Source organism: Eptesicus fuscus, chromosome 1 (genome assembly GCF_027574615.1).
Source record: "Eptesicus fuscus isolate TK198812 chromosome 1, DD_ASM_mEF_20220401, whole genome shotgun sequence".
Taxonomy (NCBI): Eukaryota; Metazoa; Chordata; class Mammalia; order Chiroptera; family Vespertilionidae; genus Eptesicus; species Eptesicus fuscus.
This window is the reverse complement of record NC_072473.1, coordinates 56,767,012-56,783,603: the sequence shown is the minus strand read 5'-3', so window position 1 is coordinate 56,783,603 and position 16,592 is coordinate 56,767,012. Positions and strand designations below refer to the sequence as shown.

The 16,592-nt window shown below is 45.6% G+C and overlaps 1 long non-coding RNA gene across 2 annotated transcripts in view; it reads right to left on the bottom strand.

Moving 5' to 3' along the window:
- The window catches only part of LOC114229312 (uncharacterized), a 54,717-nt gene that overhangs the window by 9,942 nt on the left and 28,183 nt on the right, over positions 1 to 16,592 (bottom strand). The window contains exon 3 of one of the 2 annotated variants that reach the window (XR_008556604.1): positions 15,805 to 15,993. The exons of the other annotated variant lie outside the window; for it this stretch is intronic. This is a non-coding gene — a long non-coding RNA (uncharacterized LOC114229312). The remainder of the gene's footprint in view (positions 1 to 15,804; positions 15,994 to 16,592) is intronic. 2 annotated transcript variants of the gene reach the window in all.

Sequence of the window (16,592 nt, the reverse complement as noted above, 5' to 3'; positions counted from 1 at the left end):
CACCACAAGATTGCCAGCAGGAGAGGGCAGTTAGGAGGCCTGCAAGGGAGGGCAGTTGTGAGGGACCAGGCCTGCAAGGGAGGGCAGTTGAGAGGGACCAGGCTTGCAAGGGAGGGCAGTTGGAGGTGATCAACCCTGCAGGAGAGGGCAGTTAGGGGTGACCAGGCCAGCAGAGGAGGGAAGTTGGGGGCAAACAGGCTGGCAGGAGAGCAGTTAAGCATCAACCAGGCTGGCAGCAGAGTGGTTAGGGGTGATCAGGCTGGCAGGCAGAAGCGGTTAGGGATAATCAGGAAGGCAGGCAGGCAAGCAGTTGGGAGCCAGCAGTCCTGGATTGTGAAAGGGGTCCCAGATTGGAGAGGGTACAGGCTGGGCTGCGGGACAACCCCCCTCTGTGCATGAATTTCGTGCACTGGGCTTCTAGTTAAATATATAGGTAGGGTGAAATTTTAACAGGGTGTAAAAAGAAGGAATAGGAAAAATCTAAAGCAGGAGTAGCGTAAGAGAAACAGGACAACAAAAGGGGGAAAGTGAGGAAGAGAGGTTGGCATAAAGGTAAAGTTGAGATACAGTAAAATGATGCTAAAGGAAAGATGAAAATAGAATGTAGAACACTAATCCCAAAGTAAAGTAAAGAGAAAATAAAATGACACTTTTTTTTTAAAAAAAAGGTAAAACAGTAGTAGTAATAATAGTGATTGAAAATAAAAATGTTATAATTAAAAAGGTAAAATCAAGTGAGGAAAAAAAATTCATTTATTAAAAGATGAAAAAATAAAAATGTGTAGTAGTGAAGGTCATTAACTTCCTCTACTGTTCTGTTTGGCATGCCTGTTTCCTAGTCAGGACAGTTTTGAAGTTCCCTGTGTTCCACTGCTCCTCAGTGTTGTAAGCCAGTCCTGATTTTTAAGTAGGCAGTACGTCTCTAGTTCTTATTTTCCTTTATTTGTTTTCACACAAGAGTCAATTTGATTCAACCCCTGGGTGGCAGTGTTTCCAGATTGACCTCTGGGTCTATAGGTCCTCTGTAGCTAGTGTTTAGATTTGTTTTCCCTGTGGCACTTAATACCGGTTTGTTGGAGTGGGTTGCCCCAGAGCTGGTTCTCTGATGGTTATTTCCCGCTCTGATCCCCACGTTCCAGAAAAACAACTTTCCCTGCAGTCTCTTAGAGTGACCCCAATTGGGTGATCCTATGTATTGGGCTTAGTAATCAGAAGCAAGGATTTAAAGAGGAAAAAGAAGAAAAAAAAAAGAGCCAGAGTAAGTGTGCGAACTCCAGGGCTGCAAGCAAGTCTGTGCAGTTTTTTTTCCCCTTGGGTCTAAGCAGCCGGGACACTTTTAAAATTTTTAGGGTGTCCTTTTGCGCCCAGATTAAAAAGAGTTGCTTTTTAGAGTTCCCTTCTGTTAGCAGCTCTGCAGACCCCCTTCCACATTCACAGATCACGCCAGCTCAACAGCCATGGATTTTCCTAGGTGCAGACTTCCCCCGGTCCTCCAGCTCCTGCGTGCGCGTTTCTCTCTCCTGCCAAGACCAGAGACCTCACCTTATCCCAGGCAAAATCTGACCTTTCTGTGGTGGATTGTAGAGCTCCCCTGAATCGGCTACTTAGGGACCGATGTTCTCGTGTTCGCAACTGCTTGGTGGGTGCCGTAGTTGTAGATTCCCCGGGCTTTTCAGGTGTCCGATAACATCCACTTTCCCCTTCAAGATAGCGCCTGATCTTTGTATTTCTTTCACCAATACCACATAGTTTTGATTAACCCATCTTTATAAGTGTATAAATCAGGTAGTGTGAGTTTTTAAACTTTTTATATTTTATGTCTTCAAAGCTGTTTTGGTTATGCTAATTTCTTTGCATTTTTATATAAGTATTAGAATAAGCTGGTCAGTATCCAAAAAGAGGTTGGTGAGATTTTGGTTTAGATCAGTGATGGGCAACCTTTTGAGCTTGGTGTGTCAAACATCGCCAAAAAACTGAGCATAACTCGGGTAGTGTGTCACTTTGAGGAAAAAAACATTATTTCGCAAATGTTTCATCCTCAGGAGCAGCAAATGTTTCATCCTCGGCATGCGGCCGCCTCAGCAGCCGCGTGTCATCGGAAATGGCTATGCGTGTCAGTGCTGACACGCGTGTCATAGGTTCGCCATCACTGGTTTAGATGATACTCAATCTATAGATGAAATTGGAGAGATTTTCTATTAAATTGGGTTCCATGGGGGGGATTCCTCACACCAACAAACAATTATCAGACACCCACAAGGTATCCGAGAAACTCAATTCTCACACAATCTATCTAAAAATAGCATAACATTTCAAAGGTTAAGGGTTCAATCCTCTAAGACTAAGCTCAAACACACACAAACACTTCAGACACCAGGTTACCTGTGCTTCTGACCCACGGGTCACAGATTGGAGGTTCCAAGGAGCCCTCCAACTCAGTATGCCAATAGAAAGTCAGGTTGTCACCTGTATTTCTGATCTCCTGGCTATAAATCGGAGGTACCCACAAACCCCTCCTTGGGTTCTATTAATTTGCTAGAACAGCTCATCGATCTCAGAGAAACATGTTACTAGATCACTAGTTTATTTTTAAAAGAATGTAACTCAGAAAAAGCCAGATGGAAGAAATGCAGAGAGAAAGATTATGTGGCAAGTGGTATGGATCTTGCATTCCCTCTCCAGGCACATATTCTCCCAACATTGTCATGTGTTCACCAACCCAAAAGTTCTCCAAACCCCAGCCACTTGTGCTTTTAAGGAGACTTCATTTGGGGGGAGGGTAGGATGGGGGAGAGCATGATTAACTCAAGGGCCTTTGGTGACTGATTTAATCTTCAGTCCTTTTTCCTCCTCCAGAGGTTGGTGATGGACTGAAAGTTCCTTTCCTCTATTCATATAGTTGGGTCTCATGGCAACCAGCCCCCATCCTTAGGTACACTCCCTAAAAGTTGCTTCTTTAACATAACAAAAGACAACTTTACTGCTCTGGATGCATAAAATTCCAAGATTTCCAGGATCTGTAAGCCAGGAATTGTGGACAAAGACCAAATATATATGAGAAATATTATCTTGGTCATCTGAGTGACCCATTATATATTTCTTATAAATCACACTATCACAAATATCTTACTGAATCTTCTGATTCATGGATATAATATTTATCCCTACTCATGTCGCTCTTCTTTTATATATTTCATTAATGCTTTGTTATTTTCAACAGAGAAAAATTATGAGAACAGCAAGAGAAAAGCAACATATCAAATACAAAAGATCCCAAGAACCTTTATTGGTGGCTTCTCATGAGAAACTACAGACACTAGAAACAATACACACACACTATATTGAAAGTACTTAAAGCAAAAACATGACAACCAAGAATCTTATATCCAGAAAAACTAACTTTCAATAATGAGGAAAAATTAACACAAAAAAAGACTAATAGAATTCACAGCTAGTATATCTGTCTTTTTTATATGTTTTAATTTTTTTAAAAAACTGTGGTACATCTACACAATGGAATACTTTGCTGCTATAAAAAAGAAGGAACTTTTACCATTTGCAATAGCATGTATGGAACTGGAGAGCATTATGCTAAGTGAAATAAGCCAGTCAGTGAAAGAAAAATACCACATGATCTCACTCATTTATGGATAATAAAAAACATTATAAACTGATGAACAAAAATACATACAGAGGCAGAGAAGCATCGAACAGACTGTCAAACTACAGTGGAAAGGCTGGGGAGAGTTGGGGGAGGGGGGTAAGAGACCAACCAAAGGATTTGTATGCATGCATATAAGCAAAACCAGTGGATGCAAGACACTGGAAAGGGGGTGAGGGCATGTGCTGGGGGGTAGGGGAGGCTGGGGGAAGGTCAATTGGGGGGGAAAAAAAGGAGACATATGTACTACTATTTGTAATACTTTAAACAATAAAAAAAAGAAAAAGAAAAAGATGTTTTTATTGCCAGGCTGGGGTGGCTCAATGGTTGAGCACAGACCCATGAACTAAGAGGTCACTGGTTTGAATCCTGGTCAGGGCACATGCCTAGGTTGTGGTTTGATCTCTAAAGGGCATTCTCAGAACATAAAATTAAACTACAAAGCAACAACAGAGAGCTATCCAAAACTTACTACTTTACTTTGGGTAGTGAACACACAATACAGTATAAAGATGACTTGTACAACTATGCACCTGAAACCGTGTAATTTTGTTAACCAGTGTCACCCCAATGAATTCAACAAAAAAACTTCCAAGTAATTGAAAATTAAACAACAAATTTCTAAATAAACACATAGATCAACAAGAAAGATTTCAAGGGAAATTACAGCATGGATTCAACTAAAAGACAATGAAATCTCTCCCCCCTCTACTCACCTCTGAGATGTGTCAGTCTGTTCCACGCTTCTATGTCTCTGGATCTATTTTGTTCATCAGTTTATTTTGTTCATTAGATTTCACATATGAGTGAGATCATGAGACACTTGTCTTTCTCTGACTGGCTTGTTTTGCTTAGCATAATATTCTCCAGGTTCCTCCATGCTGTCTCGAAGTTTAATCGGGGAGCTTATAGGCATACTAGAGGCCTGGTGCACGAATTCGTGCACCAGTGGGGTCCCTCAACCTGGCTTGCGGGATCGGGTCAAAACAGGCTCTCCAATATCCCCTGAGGGGGTCCCGGATTGCAAGAGGGCACAGGCCAGGACGAGGGACCCCACCAGTGCATGGTTGGGGCTGGGGAGGGACACGGGAGGTTGGTAAGCCAGATAGGGACCGCAGGAGGGCTCCAGAGCATGTCCAGCCATCTCACTCAGTCCCAATCAGTTGGACCCCAGCAGCAAGCTAACTGACCGGTCAGAGCATCTGCCCCTGGTGGTCAGTGCACACCATAGTGACTGGTTGACCGGTCGAGTGTCTGCCCCCTGGTGGTTAGTGCACATCATAGCAAGTGGTTGAGCAGCCTTAGCATATCATTAGCATATTATGCTTTGATTGGTTGAATGAATGACCAGACACTTAGCATACTAGGCTTTTATTATGTAGGATATGCATAGACCAAGGACACAGACAATAGCTTGGTGAAGGCTTAGGGGTGGGGACAGGGTGGAAGGGTTCAATGGGGGAAAGGGGACATCTGTAATACTTTCTTTTTTTTTTTTTTTTTTCTCACTTCTGGGTATTTATTCAAGGGAAATAAAAATATGAATTCGAAAAGATATATGCACGCCATGTTCCTTGAAGCACCATTTATAATAGACAACAAATGGAAAAGATATGAAAACAAAACCTTGGAAATCATGAGATGAAATTTGTATCAAATTTTTGTATCCATTCATCCTTTGATGGGCACTTAGATTGTTTCCATATATTGTCTATTATAAATAATGCTGCAATGACCATGGCGTGCATATATCTTTTTTTTTTAAATTTCTTTATTGATTAAGGTGTCACATATTTGTCCTCATCCCCCCATTCCCATCCCACCCCTCTCCCCACGCATGCCCCAATCCCCTGTTGAACTTAACCGTTGGATAGGCTTATATGCATGCATACAGGTCCTTTGGTTGAACTCTCCCCCCCCCCCCCCCCCCCCCTACCCTCTTCTATCCCCCCTCTGAGGCCCGATAGTCCGATCGATGCCTCCTTGCTTTTGGTTCTGTTCTTGTTCCTCAGTCTATGTTGTTCATCATTTCCTCTAGATGAACGAGATCAAATGTCACTAGATATATACTAATAAGAACTGAATGTGAGACGAGCAATAATATTTATGCTGACAGGCAAATGAATCAATCTGTAGCGAGCTTCCCCCTGGACCAACAGTTCTTTTGAGACCCAATTTCGATGTCCAGTAGTTCCTTATGTGTACATGTCAGCACTGACCCCTCAGCTCTGGATGGTGGACAAATGGTGGTAACGGAGGTCCGACTCCCTCTGGTTTGGTCTCGGCCGAACCCAGGGGCACGGCGTCACCCGGACTAAGGGGCACGTGGCCTCACCCATACCCAAGGGGCACGTGGTCTCACCCGGGCCTGGGACCCAGCCTCACCCGGATGGATCCAGGGGCGCATGGCCTCACCCGGACCCAGGATCTGGCTTTACCCGTACCCAGGGACGCTTGGCCTCTCCCAGACCCAGGGGCACGTGGCCTCACCCGGGCTTAGTTGCACAAGGCCTCACCTGGTTCTAGGGACACATGGTCTCTCCTGGACCCAGGGACGCTTGGCCTCTCCCAGACCCAGGGCCACTTGGGCTCACCCGGGCCTAGGTGCACGAGGCCTCACCCGGATCCAGGGACACATGGTCTCACCCGGACTCAGGGATGCTTGGCCTCTCCCAGACCCAGGGCCACTTGGGCTCACCCGGGCCTAGGTGCACGAGGCCTCACCCGGATCCTGGGACACATGGTCTCACCCGGACCCAGGGACGCTTGGCCTCTCCCAGACCCAGGGCCACTTGGGCTCACCCGGGCCTAGGTGCACGAGGCCTCATCCGGATCCAGGGAGACATGGTCTCACCCGGACTCAGGGATGCTTGGCCTCTCCCAGACCCGGGGCCACTTGGGCTCACCCGGGCCTAGGTGCACGAGGCCTCACCCGGATCCTGGGACACATGGTCTCACCCGGACCCAGGGATGCTTGGCCTCTCCCAGACCCAGGGCCACTTGGGCTCACCCGGGCCTAGGTGCACGAGGCCTCACCCGGATCCAGGGACACATGGTCTCACCCGGACTCAGGGATGCTTGGCCTCTCCCAGACCCGGGGCCACTTGGGCTCACCCGGGCCTAGATGCACGAGGCCTCACCCGGATCCAGGGACACATGGTCTCACCCGGACCCAGGGACGCTTGGCCTCTCCCAGACCCGGGGCCACTTGGGCTCACCCGGGCCTAGGTGCACGCGGCCTCACCCGGATCCAGGGACACATGGTCTCGCCTGGACCCAGGGGTCTGTGGGCTCTCCCAGACCCAGGGACGCTTGGCCTCGCCCGGGCACGGGATCCAGCGTCATCCGGGTCCAGGGGCACTTGGCCTCACCCGGACCCGGAGTCCGGCCTCACCTGGACCCAGGGGCATGTGGCCTCACCTAGACCCAGGGACTTGAGGCCTCACTTATACCCAGAGGCGTGTGACCACACCCGAGCCCAGAGGCGCGCAACCCCGCCCGCACCCGGGTCTCAGCGGGGCCCCGTCTTCCCGATCCCAATTTCTGCCAGTCAATCCCCCCTCAGCAATTCCCCTGGCCATCCTTCCAGAGTTCCAGTATGGCTGCTGCAGAACTCGTCGGGCGGCGGCTCGGCGAAGCTCCGGTGCACTCGGTGCATGGCGGTGGGCCAGTCTGGCGTCGCTGCGTCGGCCCTTAGGTCTGCATCGGTGGCCGGTCGCCGAGCATGCGCACCTGGCCGCTTCCGGGGCGTTGAGATTCTTGACGGACTCAGAGGTCAGCAAGCGCGGAGTCTCCCACCCCATGTCTCATAGGGGTTCGTCTGTCCGTGCTTGGCTGCCAGTGGAGCCGTCCCCTCAGCCGGAGACTGCCGGGGGAACTGCGCCGAGCACGTTCCAGGCCGCTGTTGTATCGCCTGAGCCATAGTTCTTTTGTGTCGCCTGAGCCGTAGTTCTTAAAGTGTGGTCTTTGGGTCACCGGCATCAGCATCATCCCACATACCCCTCTTTTATTCTAGTTGTAGAGCATCTACTCAGCCAGCCCTATGGTGGTCTTGGATGGTGTCTGCTCTGCTCTCTTGTCGTAGTCTCAAAGTTGTTGTGGTATGCAACAATCAGGCTTCCGCCCTATGCCTCCATCTTGGTCCTCCTTTGTATAGTTAAGTCTTGATTGTTGTTGGTGTCACTGGGGGCGCTCTCGTTGTCTATAAAGGAAGAGTTGCTGTGCAGGAGACACGTTTATGGGCCGGGTCTTGGTGCAGCAAAGCTTTGGCGCTCACTGAATATTCCCGTTGAATGTGTCCCTTATGCACGTGGTTGAAATCTGGTGTCATCTCCCACAGACCACTAGATGCCCTCGTTTCTGGGTCTCCAATGGGGTGTAGATCAGCTACTGCCTTAGGCACTCAGCAAGGATTACAGCAAAAACTGTAGTTTCTTCCTCCTGTCTGAGTGGCCCTGGAGCAGTCCGACTAGAACAGCAGATCATCTGGTCCGCTGCCGGAGGGCAGACCACCCACATGCACAAGCCATTGCTTGGGGTGCAGGTGTGCCCGCGAGACTTGCGGGGCAGGTCTTCAAAACGTGCGGGGCGGGTCCCAGGGCGGGGCGGGGTCTCAGGGCGCCCACAGGCCATGGTGCGGCGAGCCTCGATGGCTGTGAGTCTGGTCCTTCTGCCTTCCACGTATCTAAGTCCCCTCGTTCCGCACTCCAGCGCAGCAAACACTGATTGCTGGGTGCACCTCCGCAAGAGTCCCGCCTCTCCCCGCAGGCATCTGGGTCTCCCGGGGTTCGCCAGAAGATGGGTTTCAGGGTGATGGAGAGTCAATCTCCCCTAGGTTTGGAACAAAAGCCCCTCTCCCCCGCCACCAGCCAGACCCACGCACCTCCACACCTCATCCCCTCCGATTTCGCTTGGTGCGAGGCAACAGAACAGCCCCTAACCTCCGCCGCCATCTTTTTCAAACTTCTCAATCCGTACCTCTTAATCCCTTCATTTCAGTCAACTCTACTGAAGTCTAGCGCCGCCAGGAGGTGCACGGAAAGGGCGCCCGGGCCTCCGTCCAGTGCGTGGTGCGCGCGTCCCGCGGAACCAGGCGCGCGAGGGCCGCGCGGCTGGGACGGGCGCTGGGCGGCCGCCGAGCTCCAGGCACCGCCATCGCCGCGTTCCGGACGTCGCTGCCGCGGCGTCCCCCCAATTTATACTTCTTAATCCCTTGAATTCAGTCAACTCTACTGAAGTCTAGCGCCGCCGGGAGGTGCACGGAGAGGGCGCCCGGGCCTCCATCCGGTGTGCGGGGCGCGCGGCCCGCGGCACCAGGCACGCGGGGGCTGCGCGGCGGGGACGGGTGCTGGGAGGCCGCAGGGCTCCGGGCGCCGCCGCTGCGGCGGCGTCCCCAGCGTCCCGGGCCGGGCGGCCTGCGGGGGCGGCGGAGTTGCGAAAGTGAGTGAGTTTCCCAGGGTTTCGCCCGAAATGGGGTTCAGTGCAATCGGAGCCTGTGCTCAGCGCACTCCGGAGCCTTTATCTCCTTCCTGCCAGTGAACTCCGGCCAGGTCATCAGCCGCCCCCTCCTCTCCGGTTCCATCCTCCCCGCAGGCGCGTGTGCTCGTGTCTCCGCCCGTTTCTCCATACCTCAGGCTTTTACGGCTTCCCCGACTGTCCCCGTGGCCTTCTCCTTCCCCCCAGCTGTGGGTATTTCAGTCCGCCAGCTCTCCTGTGGTTCTGGACGATGTCCGTTCTGACCTCTAGTTGTATTTTTGAAGTTGTTGTGCCCGGCTGCAGGTTAGGTGTTTAACCTATGCCGCCATCTTGGTTTCTCTCTCTGTAATACTTTCAACAACAAAGATAAATTTAAATTAAAGAAAATAAAGAAAAAGAAAAGAATTTTATATATACAAGCTAAGATTGGAATGAATAACTAAGTCAATTATATCATGTATATGTATGTATATAAACTCTCATTACGTTTTTAAAAATACTGCAAAACTACAGTAGTTTAAACAACATTGTAAATAAAAATATATAAAAAATTGAAAATGTAATATATTGAAATCTGTGGGATACAGCTAAAGCAGTACCAACAGGGAAATTTATAGCATCTATATATATATAAAAGGCTAATATGCAAAGTGTCCCCTCGGGAGTTTGACCAGAAGACTGGGAGTTTGATCGCTCGCTATGACATGTGCTGACCACCAGGGTGCAGTGCAGAATGAAGGAAAGCCCTGGTCAGCAGCTGGCAGCCAGGGAAGGGAGGCCCTGGCTAGCAAGCGGAAAGCCCCGATTGGCCCTGATAGCCAGCCAGGCCTAGGGACCCTACCCATGCACGAATTTCATGCACCGGGCCTCTAATTAAATGTATTAGGAAAGGAGGGCCTAAAAACAGCAACCAAAGCTTGCACTAAAGAAAACTAAAAAAGCACAAATTAAATCTAAAGCAAACAGAAGAAAAAATAATAATAAAGATCTAGAACAAATATAAAAACAGAAGCAAAATAAATACTGAATAAAACCAAAAGCTGGTTTCTTAAAAACATTGATATAATTGATAAACCTGTAGCCAAGCTGCCCACAAAAAGAAAAAAAGAGGGGGAGGGAGAAATGGAGGGAGAGAGAAGCCAATGATATTAAGAGGAAAGTGAAGAAATACTACAAACAACTCTATGCTCATAAATTTGATAAATTACATGAAAGTGGAACAATTAGTTGAAAGATACAGACTACCCAAATTTGATCAAGAAAACCTGAATACCCCTAGCTGGTTTGGCTCAGTGCATAGAGGCCGGCCTTGGGACCAAAGGGTCCCAGGTTCGATTCTGGTCAAGGGCACGTATCTTGGTTGCAAGCTCCTTCCCGGGCCTAGTGGGGGGTTGTGCAGGAAGCAACCAATCGATGTGTTTCTCTCACATCAATATTTCTCTCTGTCTTTCCCTCTCCCTTCCACTCTCTCTTAAAATCAATGGAAAAAAATGTCCTTGGGTGAGGATTTAAATAAATAAATAAATAATAAAACCCAAATAGCCCTACACCTAGTAAATAAATTTAACTGAAAGTTACAAACTTCCTAAAAATTTCAGGCCTAGATGGTTTCACTGGTGACTTCCACCCAAGAATCAAGAAAGAAATAATACTAATTCTACACAATCAATTCCATTAAAGAAGAGATAACATGTTCCAATTATGAATCCCTGTTCACAAATCAAGAAAGAAAACATTACCAGAAAATTATGAATCAATATCTCTAATGAACATAAATATAAAAATTGTCACCAAATGTTAGTGAAACAAATAAAGTAATATAAAAATACACATAACATATCACAATCTAGTGGGTTTCATTCAAGGAATGCAAGTTTAATTAAAAAAAGTCAATGAAATTTCGTATCAACACTTCAAAGAGGACCAATCATCTCAATGCATTTAGAAAAAGGCATTTGAAAAATCCTACTTTCATGATAAAAATTCTCAAAAAACTGCAAATAGAATGGGAAGTACTTACTCTAATAAGGGTATCTATGAAAGACCTACAGCTAATACAGATTGGAAAGAAGGATATATGACCTCCCTCTCTACCCCATTCAACATTGTATTGGAAGAACTACCAAAAAAGCAAGAAATACAATTGTAAGGCACACATGTTGGAAAGGGAGAAAACATTATTGTCCATGTGTAAAATCTCAAATAATCTACCAAAGAACTAAAAAGTGAGCTCATCAAGGCTGCATAATATAGTCAGTAAACAATAGTCATATTCCTGCCAAAACCAGTTTGGCTCAGTGGATAGAGCGTCGGCCTGCAGACTGAAAGGTCCCAGGTTTGATTCCGGTCAAGGGCATGTACCTTGGTTGCGGGCACATCCCCAGTAGGGGGTGTGCAGGAGGCAGCTGATCGATGTTTCTCTCTCATCGATGTTTCTAGCTTTCTATCCTTCTCACTTCCTCTCTGTAAAAAAAAAACAAAAACAAAAAAAAATAGTCATATTCCTATATACAGCTATTAATGATGGGAATTTGAAATGAAACAAAAATACAATTTATAATAGCACTTCAAAAAAATAAAGTTCTTGTATATAAATCCAACAAAATATGAGCAGAACCTAGATGCTGAAAAAACAAAACAAAATATAAATAAAAGAAAACATAGAAACACCAGTTAGAAGTTTACCAGAGAGAACCAGAGAAAAAGATAAGAAGACCCTCTCACTGCACCAAGACTTGATGGAGATATCTTGCACCCATGATGCGGGGAACTGGGGTCTTTGATATCTAAATCCAGCCTAGCACCAGGAATGCTCAGGGCCTACTCAAGAAGGCAAATAATACTTTCCACTAATATTTACAGGGTAAAATAAAATGGTTGTTAGAGTATTAAATTTGACAGTAAAATAGTAGTCAAGTTTTCAGACTAATTTAAATTGGCCAATCGAAATAAGCGAATATTCTAGAAAAATCTATTGTACTGGACAAAAATGCTGTTCCTAAAGTGTTAACTAAAAAAAAAATTTTAATATATTTTATTGATTTTTTTACAGAGAGGAAGGGAGAGGGATAGAGAGCTAGAAACATCGATGAGAGAGAAACATCAACCAGCTGCCTCCTGCACACCCCCTACCGGGGATGTGCCCGCAACCAATGTACATGCCCTTGACTGGAATCGAACCTGGGACCTTTCAGTCCGCAGACCGACGCTCTATCCACTGAGCCAAACCAGTTTCAGCTAACTAAAATTTTTATTGGTAGTTCATCTCATGGTAAAATTGCGTAACATATAATGAACCTAAAGCAGTCACATTTTAATGCAAAAAAGTAAAATTTAAAAGCTATCAATTTTACAGCATAAAATTTCCAAAAGCCTCCTAATATTTAAACCAAAAATGGGGGGATAGTAGAAGAATATAATGTAAGGAAAAATATCCTGTAAATAAATTACATCTAGAAAATTTTTACTTTAGAAAATTAACTTTCATTTGTAATGCTAACAGCAAGACACCCTGGTAAAACATACATGGTGTCAAAACAAGCCAAAGGAAAATCATTTGGGCAAAAAATGAAAAAGGATCGCAAGTCAAATCTATAGAAAAGATTCCTTTATTAACTTTTGGTTGAGAATATGTTTGTATATTTTCAGAAAACAACTCCCAGATCATGTGGATTCCTGCAACAGAGAGGAATTGAAAGGAGTGCTCCAGCCATGAAGACAGAAGAGAAACAGTCCAGAGATGGAAGACACTGACGATGCCTTGCCATAATAGCAGTCAGCAGATGTGCGTCACTGCAGGTTGCCCAGGACCAAACCAGAGAAGGTCGGACCTGCATTACCACCATTTGTCCACCATTAAGAACTGAAATATCATTGCTGTTATGTACACATAAAGAACTGTTGGACATAGAAATTGGGACTCAAAAGAACTGTTGGCCAAGAAAGAAACTCACTATAGACTGATTCATTTGCCTCTCAGCATAACCATTATTGCTTGTCTCATTTTCAGTTCCCATAAGTGTATTTCTAGTATCACATGAGCTCACTCATATAGGGGAAATGATGAACAACATAGACTGAAGAACAAGAACAGCATCGATCAGACTGTCAGACCTCAGAGGGAAGGTAGGGGAGGGTGGTGATAAGGGAGAAAGATCAACCAAAGGACTTGTGTGCTTGCATATGAGCTTAACCAGTGATAACGGACAACAGGGGGGTGGGGGCATGCGTGTGGAGGGGTTTGGGATGGGAATGGGGGGGGAGCGGTTGAGGACAAATATGTGATACCTTAATCAATAAAGTAATTAAAAAAGAAAGATGAGAAGAGTCCTACTATGGCCTGTAAGTATACTCTCAGACCACAATAGAATTAAACTAGATGTCAAGAACATAAATATAACTAGAAAATTCCCAAATACTTGCAAGATTAAGTAAGACAATCTAACTAGCACTTGGATCAATGAAGAAATCTAAAGAGAATTTAAAATACATTTTGAGCTAAATGAAAATATAACAAAAATTGCAGGATACAGTAAAAACAGTGCTTAGAAGGAAAGTTATAGCACTGAATTGCATCTATTAGAAAAGAAAAAAGATCTAAAATTTTAAAAAATCTAAGTTTCGCCTGGTGAGTAAGGCTCAGTGGATTGAGCATCATCCCATGGTCCAAGAGGTTCCAGGTTTGATTCCCAGTCAGGGCACATGACTGGGTTGCGGGCTCATTTCCCATTAGGGGTGCATGCAGGAGGCAGCTGATCAATGATGTTCCTCTCTCATTGATGTTTCTATCTCTCTATCCCTCTCCTTTACTCTATCTAAAAATCAATTAAAAAAAAAACTTATTTTTTATTTTTCATTTTTTTTAATGAATCTTTATTGTTCAGATTACAATTGTTTCTCCTTTTTCCCCACATATCTCCCCACCACCCAGTTCCTACCCTCCCCTCTTCCCTTACCTCCCCCCCCCCCGCTGTCCTTATCCATAGGTGTATGATTTTTGTCCAGTCTCTTCCCATACTCCCCACACAGACACCCCTTTCCCCCTGAGAATTATCAATCCACTCCCATTCTATGCCTGATTCTATTAAGTTCACCAGTTTATTCTGTTCCTCAGATTTTTAATTCACTTGACTTTTAGATTCACTTGTTGATAGATATGTATTTGTTATTCATAATTTTTATCTTTCTTCTTCTTTTTCCTCTTTTTAAAGAATACCTTTCAGCATTCCATATAATGCTGGTTTGGTGGTGATGAACTCCTTTAGCTTTTTCTTATCTGTGAAGCTCTTTATCTGCCCTTCAATTCTGAATGATAACTTTGCTGGGTAGAGTAGTCTTGGTTGTAGGTTCCTGCTATTCATCACTTTGAATATTTCTTGCCACTCCCGTCTGGCCTGCATGGTTTCTGTTGAGAAATTAGCTGATAATCGTATGGGAGCTCCCTTGTAGGTAACTAACTGTTTTTCTCTTGCTGCTTGTAAGATTCTCTCTTTGTCTTTTGCTCTTGGCATTTTAATTATGATGTGTCTTGGTGTGGTCCTCTTTGGATTCCTTTTGTTTGGGGTTCTGTGCGCTTCCTGGACTTGTAAGTCTATTTCTTTCATCAGGTGGGGGAAGTTTTCGTTCATTATTTCTTCAAATAGGTTTTCAGCATCTTGCTCTCTCTCTTCTTCTGGTACCCCCATAATTCTGATGTTGGTTCGCTTGAAGTTGTCCCAGAGGCTTCTTACACTATCTTCAACTTTCTGAATTCTCTTCTCTTCATGCTTCTCTGGAAGAGTGTCCTTGGCCTCTTTGTATTCCAAATCTTTGAGTTGATTCTTGCAATCCTCTAGTCTGCTTTTGGGTCTCTGTATAATATTTTTTATCTCAGTCAGTGTATGTTTAATTTCTAGTTGGTCCTCATTGAATTTATCGGCCTTTTCCATGAAATTCTTGAAAAACCTTATAACCGTGGTTTTGAACTCTATGTCCAGTCGCTTGTTCTCCTCCATTTCTTTGGTTTGTGATCTGTTTCCTTGCCTTCTCATATTCTCTGCTTCCCTAAGTTGGTAGGGTAGTTTTGTGTACTAGGTGTCCTATTGGTTCAGCGGGTCAGCCTCCCAGTTACTTGAGGTGGACACTCTTGGTGTACCCTTGTGTACTGTGTGTCCCCCAGCAGGAGCTACAGCAAGGGCTAGTTTTCTCCTCCTTTGCTTGGGCGGTTTTGGAGCAGTCTGACTGGAGCTGCAGTTGGTTAAGCTGCTCCAGAACAGGCCATTTATATGCAAAAGCCGCTGTGTGGAGCCGGGGCGGGTTTGTAGAATGTGCGGGGCGGGGTCTCAGGGCGGGGCCTCAGGGCTGGGTGGGGTCTCAGGGCGTCACTAGGCTGGGGCGTGGCCAACGGCGATGGCTGCCGTCAGCCGTCTCTGCCTTTCCACGTTTCCAAGTCCCTGCGCCCCGCGCTCCAGCACAGTAAACAATGATTGCTGGGCGCACCACTGCAAAAAAGTCACTCTCACTTTCTGACCCGATGGCCAAGAGTCCAGCTTCTCCCCGTAGGTGCCTGGGTCCCCCGAGTGTCCCCAGAAACTGGATTTCAGAGTGATCGTGAGCTTGTCTCCCTGCAGGTTGAAGAAAAGCCGCGCACCCAGCCGCCCGCCGCCGGCCCGATTCGCTTGCCTCCGTACCTCAGCTTTTCAGCGATTGTGCTTCTTTCTCTTCTTAGTTGTAAATCTTCCACTCAGCCAGCTTTCCCGTGGTTCTGGGTGGTAGACGTTTTTGTCTTTTAGTTGTATTTTTGAAATTGTTGTGTGAGGCAGCAGATTACTTGTTTAACTATGCCGCCATCTTGGTTCCTCTTATTTTTTTTTTTAAATCTAAGTTTTTACATTAGGAAAAGTAGAAAAAGAAGAGCAAATTAAATCCAAAGTAAGCTCATGTATTCTATTCCATTGATCTATTTGTCTATTCCTTTACTGATAACACTGTTATCTTAATTACTGTGGCTTTATAGTAAGTCTTGAAGTCTGATAATGTCAGTCCTAAAACATTGTTCTTCTTCAATATTATGTTGGCTATTCTGGATCTTTTGCCTCTCCATATAAAGTTTAGAATCAGTTTTCTTCTATATTACTAGCCTCCATTCCTGTTAGAATAGGAATCTTACCCTGTACCGCAATCCTTTGGTTCAGGTCCTGATCCAATCTGAACCAAGCACCAGGGGACCACAACGCTAATAATATCTGTCTGAGTAACAAAACTACCTGCTGAAATATTCTACCTACCAATTTGGATATTATCCCTCTAAATGCCAGGTCACATCAGGCACATATCTGCCCTGCTCCCTACCCCCAAACATGCACTTCAGACCAGTGGTTTCAAGCTTTTAAAAGTGTTTACACTCTGAAAACTATTGACAACCTAAAGCAGTGGTCGGCAAACTCATTAGTCAACAGAGCCAAATATCAACAGTACA